Raw genomic sequence first — 13,604 nt, forward strand, 5'->3', positions numbered from 1 at the left:
TCCAAGTAGGCGATTAGCTCAGCGGAAGATGTTGGTGCACTCCATTTGCTCCGGAGTTGCCTGTTTGTTCAGTACGATTTAGATGTGTATTGTTTGGTATGGCGGGGCTCTGTCCCGACCTTTATGACAATTATATATTCTTAGAGGCTTGTAGACAGATGTCATGTACGTAAAAAATTACATGGACTTGTCGACCTATGTTCAGTGTACGAGTGGTTATTTTGGTCTTAGAGGTCCATATGTCTTATGTATAAGTTAGTATTACATGTTGTATTCTACTTATATCACGGCAGCCTCTCCGGCTCAGTTATCTATGATATTATTATACAAAAAGATATGTTATATTGGTACTCGGTTGAGTAAGGTACCGGGTGCCCGCCACGACCCATCGGTTTGGACCGTGACAAACAAGAAAAGGAATTTCGTCAAAGTTTGACATTTCGGGATAAAATACGGCCCGAGCTATAATACGCGGTATTTATGAACTATTACCATACAATGTACCACATAACCATGATAGTAAGGTGTACCAAGTGTGTTAAAAGTGAGTAGTACTTTAAGTAATTTGAGATAATTCCTAATTATGTGAATTATTGGGTAATGAGAGATTACCTAGTTAATTAAGGAATTGATTCTATAATTAATAATATTTTGGGAAAGATTAGCTAAATAATTAGGATATTTTGATTAGCCTAATTGCCCTCCCCCCCCCCCCCAACGTGGCATCCCACCATCCCAAAGTTATGACTCTCATATTGTGGTTGAAAGGTGGCTTATTTTTGTAAATTATGGGGCTTAGTCACCTAGCATGTGGGGCCCACCTAAAGTTAAGAATAGCATTCCTAAGATCAAAATCATTTCCTAATCTCTTAAGAAATAGTTCAGCCAAGCTTTCCTTACACAAGTAGAGTTAAACCATTCTAATATGCATCTGCATATTATATATCATATAAGCAACGCCCAAGACCTTTAACAATTCAAATTATCACAAGGGAGTACGGTGTAATCTTTCTCAAGAGAATCGACTCAGGTATGTTAAGGTTATTCCTTCTTTCTTTTGGCATGGTCCAACTAATACAAATAAAACGAGCAAAATACACAACTTCCATAAATGACTCTATTCATAGAAATACTAGGGGTGTCTATATTCTTGATTCCCTATGTGAATTATTATTATATCTTCTTTTCATGGGTCTCAAAAAAATACGTATTTGATAAAGTCTATCCGACAGGCATATTATTTTTATGACATTCCGAGAAATCTTATTAACGTATTTCTTATGCATTTCATGCATTTATACATATACATTGACCCATGACCAGATGGCATTATATACGCGTATATATGTATATTATATATATATGGGATAAGGAAATATATATATATGGGATATGGGAAAAGGTTACGGCGTTATATACACACCACCACCTGATCAGCTGGTATACGTTGATGATTTGCCCACAGTGGTCGAAATGATATGATGGGATGCCCTCAGAGGCTTGATGATGTTATAAACGCATATACCTATGCATGATATGATATTTATACACATATGCATGACATTATAAAAACGAAATGATTCGCAGAGCTATGCAGACGTACATGTCGAGTCTTTTACTCCATGTTTCTCTCATGTCTATTATTTACTAATTTTTATTCCTTACATACTCGGTATATTATTTGTACTGACGTCCCTTTTGCCTGGGCATGTTGTGTTTCATGCCCGCATGTCTCGATAGACAGGTCGAGAGTCCTCCAAGTAGGCGATCAGCTCAGCGGAAGATGTTGGTGCACTCCATTTGCTCCGGAGTTGCCTGTTTGGTCAGTACGATTTAGATGTTTATTGTTTGGTATGGTGGGTGTAATACCCCGGAAAAATTTTAAGTACTTAAGTGTAAATCCCGGTAAAATTTATAAAGAAAATAATATTTCATGGTGCCGGCCTAGGCTTACATATTTGTGGATGCACCGAAAAGTAAAGAAAATGTTTTGGCGGAAAAGTGTATTTTTGCGGTCCATTATGCGATCGCAGAACCACTCCGCGGACCGCATAATGACCACAGAGTGAGGCAGTTATTTGGGTCAGTTGGAAGCAACTATGCGGTCAACTATGCGACCGCATAACTGTTATGCGGTGCATTATACGACCGCATAACAGTTATGCGGACCGCTTAGTGACTGCATACACAGACAGTTCTTTTGGTTATTTTGTAACCAATTATGCGATCGATATGCGGTCCGCATATCGGTTATGTGATCGCATACCATGTTCCGAAGCTCTATTTTTGGGTTTTTAAAACCCGACCCTATTTCGTTAAATACACTCTTTGGGGCATTTTTGAGACATAATCTGATATTTTAGAGTGAGAGAGAGTGCCCTATAGTGAGAAGGTGTTCTTCAATAATTTTTCTTCGATTCTGGCTCAAGTTTTGGAAGATTAAGAATGGAAACTCACTAGGTCTTCATCCTAGAGGTAAGATTCTACACCCTAAACCCTAATTTCGAAATCATCTGAAAATGGAAAATTAGCAAGATAATTTTTTGGCATGGGAGTTGATTATTTTACATGCATGTGATATCAAGGGGTGTAGGAAGATGGTTGAACTAAGAATGGTAAAGATTGGGTTGTGGGATGATGGAATCCTCCATACAAGGACCTTGAAACCTTGTGCACACCTAGTGTTTGATAAAATGCTCAAATGAGCTAGAACCATAATCATCTTCCTAATTTTGATTCAATTTGTTATATTTCTAAAATAGATTGAAGTTGCTAAGAATTCCGAAATGTTTTAGAGTTTAAGGAATCTCAATTGAGGTATGTTGGCTAAACTCTTCTCTTAGAATTGAATCCCACGATATTCATGTAAATTATGTAAGTCCCGAGTGATTCATTATGAAATTGGCTATTCCGAGTAAGATTGGGTTGAAAGATATATGTTCAACAAGCATCCCAAATACTCTATTCATGTTATGTTATCAATTAAGGATGCGTTAAAGTATGGATTGTACATTAATAATGTTTCGACTTTAAGTCAATTTCAAATGAAAGCTATTATCCAAATTTTGTGAAATATCTGTATGTGCATTAGATTCTAAATTGCTCACATGTGTACTACACACTTTGATTTGAATTGTGTTTGTTGTTGATGATGAGGATGATATTTGAAATTGATAAGGTGAGCATGAAATACTGAATATGGCCAACGCGCCAAGAATGATCTTATAATTATGGCCACTAGTGCCAATGAAATGAAAAGTTGTGAAAGTACTATGAAATGCGATGATTGATATAAAAAGGTTGATGTCTCAAATAAGACAGCATATCCAATCGGGTCATGATAGGACACCATGTCGCACACTTGGTGGTGATTGTGCTGGAAATTATAATTGAAATTGTGATTGTGGTCGATGTCCCTAAAGGATAACCTAGCCGACCGGGTCGTGATCGCACTCCGTCTTAAAGACGGTGATATTGATATGGAGATTAATTGTGGTTGATGTCTCTAATGAGATAGCCTAGCCGATCGGGTCATGATCGGACTCCGTACTAAGAATACGGTGGTACTGGTATTGTGGACAATGGTATATCGATACTAAAAATCTCCTAACATGAGATATGGAAATTAATTTGAACACTTTCTTGCTCCTAAATTGAGGTTTGATGTTAATTAAGGCTTTCATTGATATTATGATAATCTTGTTTGTATTATTTATTATTCTATTAAGAGGGTGTTTAGTTATATATACTAGTGCTATTCGACAGTACTAACGTCCATTTTGCCGGGGGCGCTGCATCTTTCAATGGATGCAGGTGGTTCCACAGCAGGAGATATTGGTCAGTGATAGCAGTGCACCTTCTTTCCAGCTGACTTGGTGAGCCCCACTTCATTTCGGGGTCATGAATCTTTTGTACTTTGTGTATTCTGTTTGAGGTATAGCCCGGGCCTTATTGCCGGCATTATCATTGTACTCTTCTTTATCTATAGAGGCTCCATAGACATAGTGTGGGTTGTGTATTGGTGCTGGAAAAGACAAACTATGCTATGTTGTGGTTGTATTTCTTGTCCATTTGAGACTTTAAAATTGGTGAAACTTATGGTAAGAATTTGCTAATTGCAGAGATGACCACTTTATTGTTTAATTAAGGAAAACATATATTCTCTTTATTCATGAATGAGTTTGGGTAGAAGGAATCTAACATGCTTGCCCGGTCGGGTTCACTCAGTTTTGAGGCGTGACAGTGGGGCTCTGTCCTGACCTTTATGACAATTATGTATTCTTAAAGGCTTGTAGACAGATGTCATGTACGTAAAAGATTTCATGGCCTTGTCGGCCTATGTTCAGTGTACGAGTGGTTATTTTAGTCTTTGAGGCCCATATGTCTTATGTATAAGTTGGTATTACATGTTGTATTCTACTTATCTCACGACAGCCTCTCTAGTTCAGTTATCTATGATAGTATGATACAAAAAATATGTTATGTTGGTACTCGGTTGAGTAAGGTACCAGGTGCCCGTCGCGGGCCATCGTTTTAGGTCGTGACAAAAGTGGTATCAGAGCAGTTCTGTCCTAGGGAGTCTACAAGTCGTGTCTAGAAGAGTCTTGTTTATGGGTGTGTTGTGCACCACACTTATAAGCAGGAGGCTACAGGGCATTTAGGACTGTCACTCTTTCTTCTTACTCTAGATCGTGTGGTAGAGCTCAGTTGTAAGAACTCAATTTCCTAAACTCTATCTTATTCATAATACGATGATGCCTCCATCCAGAAAGACGGCTGGTAAGAGATATAGTTGTGAAAGAGTTGAGTTACTTATGATGGATAAATATGAGGTATTTAACAGATCATATGTGTACTAAGATGTGTAAGCTTCTTGATAAGGATCCCTAAGGCATGAATGTCTATCCACTCTTACGATAAAAAGGAATAAGAGAATCAATCGTAGTAGACACAAGTTTCAACAAGTAAAAGAAGCAAGATGAAAAAGGGTACGAGCTACCCAGAGAAATATAAGCATTTTGAGTTACCTTCAACAATTACAGAGGTATGTACAACTGGCCACACCCATCTCATTTATGCCCTATGAGGGCTAACAGAATTAGTATAAGAGAAGGCAAGATGTCAGGGTCTAGCTGGGGTTAGGGTAACCCAAAATGGTGGATGGATTGTTAGCATTAGCTGACATTTCCTAAGGATATTGCAAATATGCTAATAGATCTCCTTGTAAGACACGCAGAGGGTGCACTCTAAAATAGTATATCTAGATCTGAATAATACAAAGACAGGCACTGGAAGCCTTGAAAGGATAAATATTACCTTATTGTAGCTCTCGTCCCTAGTAAAGAGAGAATGTTAGGCAACCCGAAGAGCCAGTAGATGGAGCAAGGGGAGCTAAAAGCAAAAGAATGTCTTGTTGAAGTTTACAGAATAACGTGATAGACATAAATATTAGCAGGGAAATAAGGAGAGAGTTAATGAAGCATTATGAGTAAGATGTGATACATGGATGACAACGGTAGACCAAAAAGATGACAGTATTACAGAGTCTATAGTCAAGTGAAGGAAAAAACGAGAGGTGACAGGTCTTGAGACAACAAAAGAGTATAGGTCGTAAATTCATATCCTCATTTCGAGAAATAAGTTCATGAGTCCAACGTGATTACCAAAAGGAAAAGCTAGATCCTAGAGTAATAAGAAATCAGCATGGACTGGTGAACAAGATAAGCTAAACATGAATTAGGGACTGAGTGATTTGATAATAGTTGGCATTATGAGAATTTCAGATTTGCGTCCCGGCGATAATGGAATGGACGATAGAAGAATACCCTTTAAAGGTCATTCAGGAAGATGCTTCACTAAAGCAAGCAAGGTGAGTAAAGTTAAGCTTAAGGGATTGTATGTGCCAGTTACACTAAGTGTCACCCTCGCAAGTGAGGAATTTCGTTATCCTTGGTACAGAAGGATTACCGCGAGGCGAGTAAGGATCATCGATGATGTGAAAAGATGCCAAAGATGAGAAGGTAAAATATCTATACGTAGATCATCGTAGCACTAAATATTAGTACTCCCCTAAAGGGGGAATATGGAGTTACGTGGCATTAAGTCGGAATTAAGTAATTCTAGTAACTATGGAATGGTAAAGGAAGAGTGCGACAAAACTGAAAAGGGGATGAGATTGCACTTATTCAAATCCTACAGATGTTCTACGATTCCAGAATATTATGCAAGCACGGCGTCAAGGAGAGGAAGTAAGGGTTCCTTCCTGAGATATTATTGATAGATAAGGAGCATGTGCGAGATGTAAGTTAAGATAAGGGGATAACCCAAGAAGATTATGCGGAATATAGATATGAGAATGGACCAACAAATAATAAGCAGTTGATTCAGGAAGAGTCTAGTTATGGCTAGACAAGAGGATACAAATAAATCAATAGATTGTGCAAGATAAATGTATTGAACCCCAGCATAGGGAATTCAGTCTCGCAGATACGAGATCGCAATTGTTGAAAAGGAAAAAAAATTCAGATAGGAGTTGGGGTAATTAAAGGTACCGTATGAGTGTTACGGAAATAAAAGAGACTAACACTAGGAAGACAGTCAAAAATATCAGTTCAGGAGAAACCCTACAAGCACAAGGGCATAGAGGTAAGTAACTACGGATAATTATAGGCGAGGAAGGACATCAAATATTCCATCGGGTATACGATGTGATAAACTCTCAGCTTTATAGGAGTCAGAGGGTCTTCCCTAAGTACTACAATGAAAGACTAGCTGAGGGAATAAGGAAGAGAGCTTCAACCTAAGCACAGTGACCTAAAAAGGAAATGGTCTTGTAACAACAGTCTCACTACAAAATTGTATGCACTCCAAAAGAACGTGGCACCTACCGTGGCTAATGAACGTAAAGTAAAATCAAAAGTAATATTCGAGATCATATGAGTTGCAAGAAAACTACGACATGCATGGGAACTAAGATAAGCTAAGTATGCATGCAACAATGGGGCAGAAAGACCAGGAAAAGTAATCGCTTACGTTTAAAGAAAGTTGATAAAGAATGAAAGGAATTATTCGATCAATGATCTAGAGTTACTTACATTATGAACGCAATTAAGAGTTCGGAGTATTATCCATGCATCATATATGCTGACAATCAAACCGTAGAAGATTCCGGTATAAGTTAAAAGAAAGAATTGACCCCAGGTCATAGACAAATGATTGAATTATTAGAAGATTGTATCATGGATATTCCATAGCGTCCATGAAGGGCTAAAGTAATAACTAATACCAAGAGCCACAGATTGGAAGACAGCTTAAGCTTACATAAAGGTTGGTCGGAGGGAAGAGGAAACTAAAGAGTTACATCAGCTAAGTAAATCAGGAGTCTGATTATTGGATCCAGAAAATTATAGACATTATGATTGAAAATATTGCAGGATCACTCTTAAATATAAGAGAGATAGTACAACAACCAGATTCTATAATGACTCTACGATAAAGCCAGTAAAAAGAGTACCAGCCTCATAAGAAGTCAGCATGAAGCTCTCACCGGATTATGTATGCACTAGAGGTGCAAGTATTATAATAGAGCTTCAAGCTGTGGATGTGAATTATACCTTGGTTAAAGCAAGGTCATGAAAGAGATAGAAGACGTGATGTGAGATTTTAAGGTAAGTAAGGTAAAGGTGAACAACGTATGAGATATTCAAATGTAAAAGGTTACGAATAATCCATACTACAAATAGAAGGTTAGAAGCGCTAGGATTCAGTATCCAGGAATGGTAGCGGTGTCGTCAGTGGCATATCTCCCAACCTATGGTTTCTAAGTATCGAGAGGTCTAATTAAGAGAGTAAAGAAGAGTGAGAGACGATGTGATGTCTCGCTTAATGTTCCAAGACGACATAAGGAAATCTATGGTGCAAGCAAGTTGAAGGAAGGTTGCGAGTAGTATAAATAGATACGTATAGGTCGCAAGCTAACGTATAGTAAAGCGACAAGGTTTTAGGAAGGCAGGAGTAAGGATAAAAAAGGGCGAGTGAGAAGGTGACGAGAATGGATAAGTCCTCAGGATTAAACCCATGAAAACAAGGGAGCTAATGGTCTCTCTAAGTTATAGAAAGCTTAGTGTAGCCCGAGTGAACTCAAAGGAGTCTAAGACTAGTAGCATTTAGAAGAGATGGAATGCTTCCCTGGTAGTAGAATGAGGGTGTAAATGTGATAAATGAAGGATGACGTTTGGGCCTTCGATTGAGTAATGATTTCATGAATTATACAGGATTAAAATACTCACGTGAGGAAAATCACATTGGGATGCTATGAAATATGGTTATGGAAATATAGTATCGTATCGCCCCCAGGTTCGGGGCGTGACATATAATCACTTCAAATGTTCCTCAATGCAACATGGGCCCTAGTGATTACGTAAGAAGTTTCAAGTTATCAGTGATAAATTGTAGATCAATATTGAGGTTAATCAATAATGGATGGACAAAAGTCACAAAGTATGAGATGAGATTAGGCCATCAGTCTTAAGATAAATAGTAATGAAGAAGTATTAAAGGACTCAGATTTATACCTATAGGATAATCAATGAGAGTAACCTGGAGTTTGGTAGCAGACCTCAGTAATGATAAATAGAAGTAAGAGTTATGATATAGTATGACATACCTAGATGCAGTAAAGTCATACGAATGGATAACCGGGTCTATGAAATAAGATATAACAATATTCGTAAGTTCAATAAAGTATCGAGTGAAGAAATTCATTGTACTTATAGATGCCCAGAGGGACATCTTATTAAGCTATGTATATGTTCACAAAATGAGGCCTAGGAATTGGCTAAAAGCTGGAGAAAAAAGAGAGAAGAGTCGCATAGGCGCACTTACAAAGTCAGAGTCGTACAGGCTGCATGATAAAAGATAGCAACAGTTACAAGTTTGGAATGATTCCGACCACGAGTCGTGGTGTTAGAAAGAGGCCAAAAGGGGGGAATGCCCTGTCATTTGTGATTCATTCACAGAACAGTTGCCTAGATGGCAAGAGGAGTACTAAAGAATTCGCAAGAGCTATAGGTTATGAGAATGATAAGTGCATCAGTCAACATTCAAGGACGAATGTTCCAAAAGGGGAAATGATGTTACACCCCATATTTTCGTGCGTGAAAGTACGCCATAAATAAATTGATGAAAGCTCGGAAATGAGATATTACATCCCGCATTTGTGTACGTTAAAATTTTATCGTAAGTTAATCGACGTGAATTCGGGAATAAGGTTATTTCAAAATTATAAGTATTATGCTATTTCAAACATGTGATGAGTAAATTCGTCAAGGAGAAAGGGTAAGCATATCGAAGAAAAGGAATTTCATCAAAGTTTGCCATTTTGGAATAAGATACGGTCCGAGCTATAATACCTGGTATTTATGGACTAGTACCATACAAGGTACCACATAACCATGATAGTAAGGTGTACAAAGTGTGTTAAAAGTGAGTAGTACTTTAAGTAATTTGAGATAATTCCTAATTATATGGATTATTGGATAATAGGAGATTACCTAGTTAATTAACAATTCAAATTAATGTGAGATTTTACAATTCTAAGGGAGTACGGTGTAATCTTTCTCAAGAGAATCGACTCACGTATGTTAAGACTATTACTTCAATCTTTTGGCATGGTCCAAATGACACAAATGAAATGACCAAAATACACAACTTCCATAAATGACTCTATTCATAGAAATACTAGGGGTATCTATATTTTTGGTTCCCCATGTGAATTATTATTATATCTTCTGTTCATGGGTCTCAGAAAAATACGCATTTGATAAAGTCTATCCGACAAGCATATTATTTTTTATGACATTCCGAGAAATCTTATTAACGTATTTCTTATGCATTTCATTCATTTATACATATACATTGACCCATGACCAGATGGTGTATATATATATATATATATATATATATATATATATATATATATATATATATATATATATATATATATATATATATATATATATATATATATGTATATGGGATATGGGAAAAGGTTACGGCGTTATATACGTACCACCACCTGATCAGCTGGTATACGTTGATGATTTGCCCACAGTGACTGAAATGATACGATGGGATGCCCTCAGAGGCTTGATGATGTAATGAAAGCATATACTTATGAATGGTATGATATTTATACGCATATGCATGACATTATAAAAACGAAATAATTCACATAGCTATGCTTACGTACATGTCGAGTCTTCTACTCCATGTTTCTCTCATGTCTATCACTTACTGATTTTTATTCCTTATATACTAAGTACATTATTTGAACTGACGTCCCTTTTGCCTGGGGACATTGCGTTTCATGCCCGCATATCTTGATAGATAGGTCGAGAGTCCTCCAGTAGGCGATTAGCTCAGCGGAAGATGTTAGTGTACTCCATTTGCTCTGGAGTTGCCTGTTTGGTCAGTATGATCGATTCTAGTCCACTCATTTCATTTAAGACATGAAATTAGAATCTTTTTCATTTTATTTCGTCAATTTTGGCTAAGAACTCAGAAGTCAAGTTTCATTCAAATTAGTTAATAATTAATCGTTTTGACTGACTGTTTTTACGTAAATGATAAGTAGAAAAGCGGTAGGAACTAGAATAAATAGTGCAGTAGCAATAAATGCAAGAATATTTACTTCCATAATCTCATCGGTTTTTTACTTCGCAATAACTCGGGATTTAATCCCATAGAGATGATAAATCTTTGGCCTGTAAATTCAATGAATGAATATTACCTCTCGATGATCTTGAATCGGATCAATATCATGAATAACAATATCTGAACTATCAAATCAATTCGTCGTCGAGAATTGAATAGTATAACATAGGAAGTTCTTTTATCCATACCGCCCCAAACTTGGATTCCTGACCCAATCCAAAATTCCTTTATTTATTTATCATTATCATTTTTTCTCATCTGTTCTTTTTTTCTCTCTAATCTATCTAGTTCCTTCTTGTACAATCATCTGATGAAGTCTCATCAAATAGCTCTTCCACTTCCAGTGGTCACATAGTTACAAACCCAAACAAACAATAAAAGCTAAATGGAAAAAGAAAGGAGTTTAGAACTAAACTATTTTTGACTTGGAAGACAAAGAAGTGTGATAAAGATGAGACCGTATAAAATGAATATTCATCAAATTGACTATTTTCCGATTTGTTCTTTCGTCGATGGGGCCTTAAAACAAAATGAAAAATCGGAAAAATGATTCATTCCCCTTTCTAAGAGGAGTAGGATCTTTCCTTTCCCCTCCTTTCTTCGTAGATTATTAGCCCCGGGACACCTATACCAAAAGCTCAGTGTGCAATTTGCATGAAATCTATTTTTCAACTTCAAACTAGTAAGTGAGGTTCCATAAATCCGTAGCCAGAAAAATAAATTGTTTTTTTTTTGTTTTTTCTGGAAAGTATTTTCTTATATTAAATTTTGTATTGGACAAGAAAGGAATTCCCCTTGTGTATGCGCGCCTCAAAAAGGTATAGTACTCGATTCCATTACATGCATCGGGGGCAATCGAAAAAGCCAGCATTTCTTGGAATACTGACTATAATGCTACCAATAATCGTACTAATCCAACCGCATATGTCTTTCTCCTACCAAAAGGAAAGAAAAAAGAAATAAGGATTTCCCCTTTGCTTTGACAATGAAATTCTGCCCCCGGTCCCCTTCATAAAAAGGGAGAGATTTATTGATATATTTATTGGATCCATCGGGACTGACGGGGCTCGAACCCGCAGCTTCCGCCTTGACAGGGCGGTGCTCTGACCAATTGAACTACAATCCCAGGGAAATACGGGATCTAGCAGAAAATTTGATTCTTTTTTATCTCCGGATCGGGTATTTCTGAAGTACAAAGGGGGTTATATCATCTCATGGCGGATTGGCGAATTTTTGGGCCGAGCTGGATTTGAACCAGCGTAGACATATTGCCAACGAATTTACAGTCCGTCCCCATTAACCGCTCGGGCATCGACCCAGGAAGAATCAATTTTAGACTTATTGGTAATCCATGATCAACTTCCTTTCGTAGTACCCTACCCCCAGGGGAATTCGAATCCCCGCTGCCTCCTTGAAAGAGAGATGTCCTAAACCACTAGACGATGGGGGCCTGCTTGACCAACCGCCATCATACTATGATCATAGTATGATCAGTTTTTTGAAATTGTCAATATAATCGAATGATTCTATCCGAGGGATCTTTCCCCCTTTCAGAATTGCATAGAATTTTTTTATTCGTCATTGATGAATTATTCATTAGAATCGCCATTAGAAATCTAGTAGTAGTATTTTTTTTTTTGGAATTATTTCAATTGAATTTCTTTCGATTATTTTAGTTTAGATTATTTAGTATTTAGAATTTTCTTTTTTTATTTATAAATAAAAAAAAGTAATAAATACAAAAAATAGAAATAATAAGGAAGAGTAGGATTTTTGCAGGGAATGATTGGTCCGTCAGAAAAGGAAAAAGGTGTGAAATTCTATTTCTTTCACTTTCATTTGATTCATTGTTAAGACGAGATATCCTTATCTCCCTCCCACCAAGACAGGAAATTAACAAACGAGAAATCTAGTAAGCGGGATCAAGAAGAAAATTCTTTTTTCTCCAAGAATTTAGTTCAGGAGACAAGTAGAATCTCTTCATTCCATGATTCGATGAAATATCTTGAATTTTATGTTGAATTGCTAGGTGTATGTACATGTATCAATCAAGTGAATTTTGTTCTGGTGGGATCAATTCAATAAAAGAAAAAAGCAATTCGAGTCGGTCTTGAAACAATTCATTGCATTTTCTCCTAGACTTCCTAGGTAAATCCATTTTATTATTCAACAATGAGCCACTAGACACTATGTATCTACTGCATGTACTTATGCATATATACTTATGTTTATAATATATGTACCTATAGATATTTTATCCACATAGTGAATAATTCCGGAATTAAATCAAAAAGGCCCTTTTAACTCAGTGGTAGAGTAACGCCATGGTAAGGCGTAAGTCATCGGTTCAAATCCGATAAGGGGCTTTGTAAAACTCCAATCTAGTATTCATATTTGAGGGGAGAATTGTATTTTTATTTGTAATAAAAAAAGTAACTAACTGGATAATACATTATCATTATACTTAATTATTATACTTAGTTATAAAGTTGAACATTTGTTTAGTCAATTTTCATTATTATGAATTTCTGAATAATGAAAAGTCACTTCTTGAATCACCGAATATTCCTATTTTCCATTATACCAACCAAATCCATTCGAAAGGTTAGAAATCAACAAAAGAAAAAGTAAGTGGACCTGACCTATTGAATCATGACTATATCCGCTATTCTGATATTAAAATTCGATAGAGATGAAATTGGAGCAGTTGATTTTTTTTTAATTTCATTTTTTTGTTTTGGATTCCACAAGAATTTGTCGATATTTCCGATTAAATCTTCTTGTTACTAGATTTTCTATAGGAAAAATTATAGGAATAAATTGTTATTCCTTTCCTCTACAGAGAAACCTTTCTTCCAAGTCACACCATAAGAGCCATTTATTATCTTTCT

At 36.5% G+C, this 13,604-nt stretch overlaps 3 non-coding genes across 3 annotated transcripts; 1 reads left to right on the forward strand and 2 right to left on the reverse strand.

Annotated features, from left to right (window-relative positions):
* Positions 1–11,765: 11,765 nt before the first annotated feature.
* On the reverse strand, positions 11,766–11,839 carry TRNAD-GUC (transfer RNA aspartic acid (anticodon GUC)). Its single transcript has one exon. It is a non-coding gene; the product is annotated as a tRNA-Asp (tRNA).
* A 108-nt stretch (positions 11,840–11,947) lies between these two features.
* Positions 11,948–12,031, reverse strand: TRNAY-GUA (transfer RNA tyrosine (anticodon GUA)). The gene has a single exon. It is a non-coding gene; the product is annotated as a tRNA-Tyr (tRNA).
* A 976-nt stretch (positions 12,032–13,007) lies between these two features.
* Positions 13,008–13,079, forward strand: TRNAT-GGU (transfer RNA threonine (anticodon GGU)). The gene has a single exon. It is a non-coding gene; the product is annotated as a tRNA-Thr (tRNA).
* The last annotated feature ends 525 nt before the right edge of the window (positions 13,080–13,604 follow it).

Source organism: Nicotiana tabacum, chromosome 24 (assembly GCF_000715075.1).
Source record: "Nicotiana tabacum cultivar K326 chromosome 24, ASM71507v2, whole genome shotgun sequence".
Lineage (NCBI taxonomy): Eukaryota > Viridiplantae > Streptophyta > Magnoliopsida > Solanales > Solanaceae > Nicotiana > Nicotiana tabacum.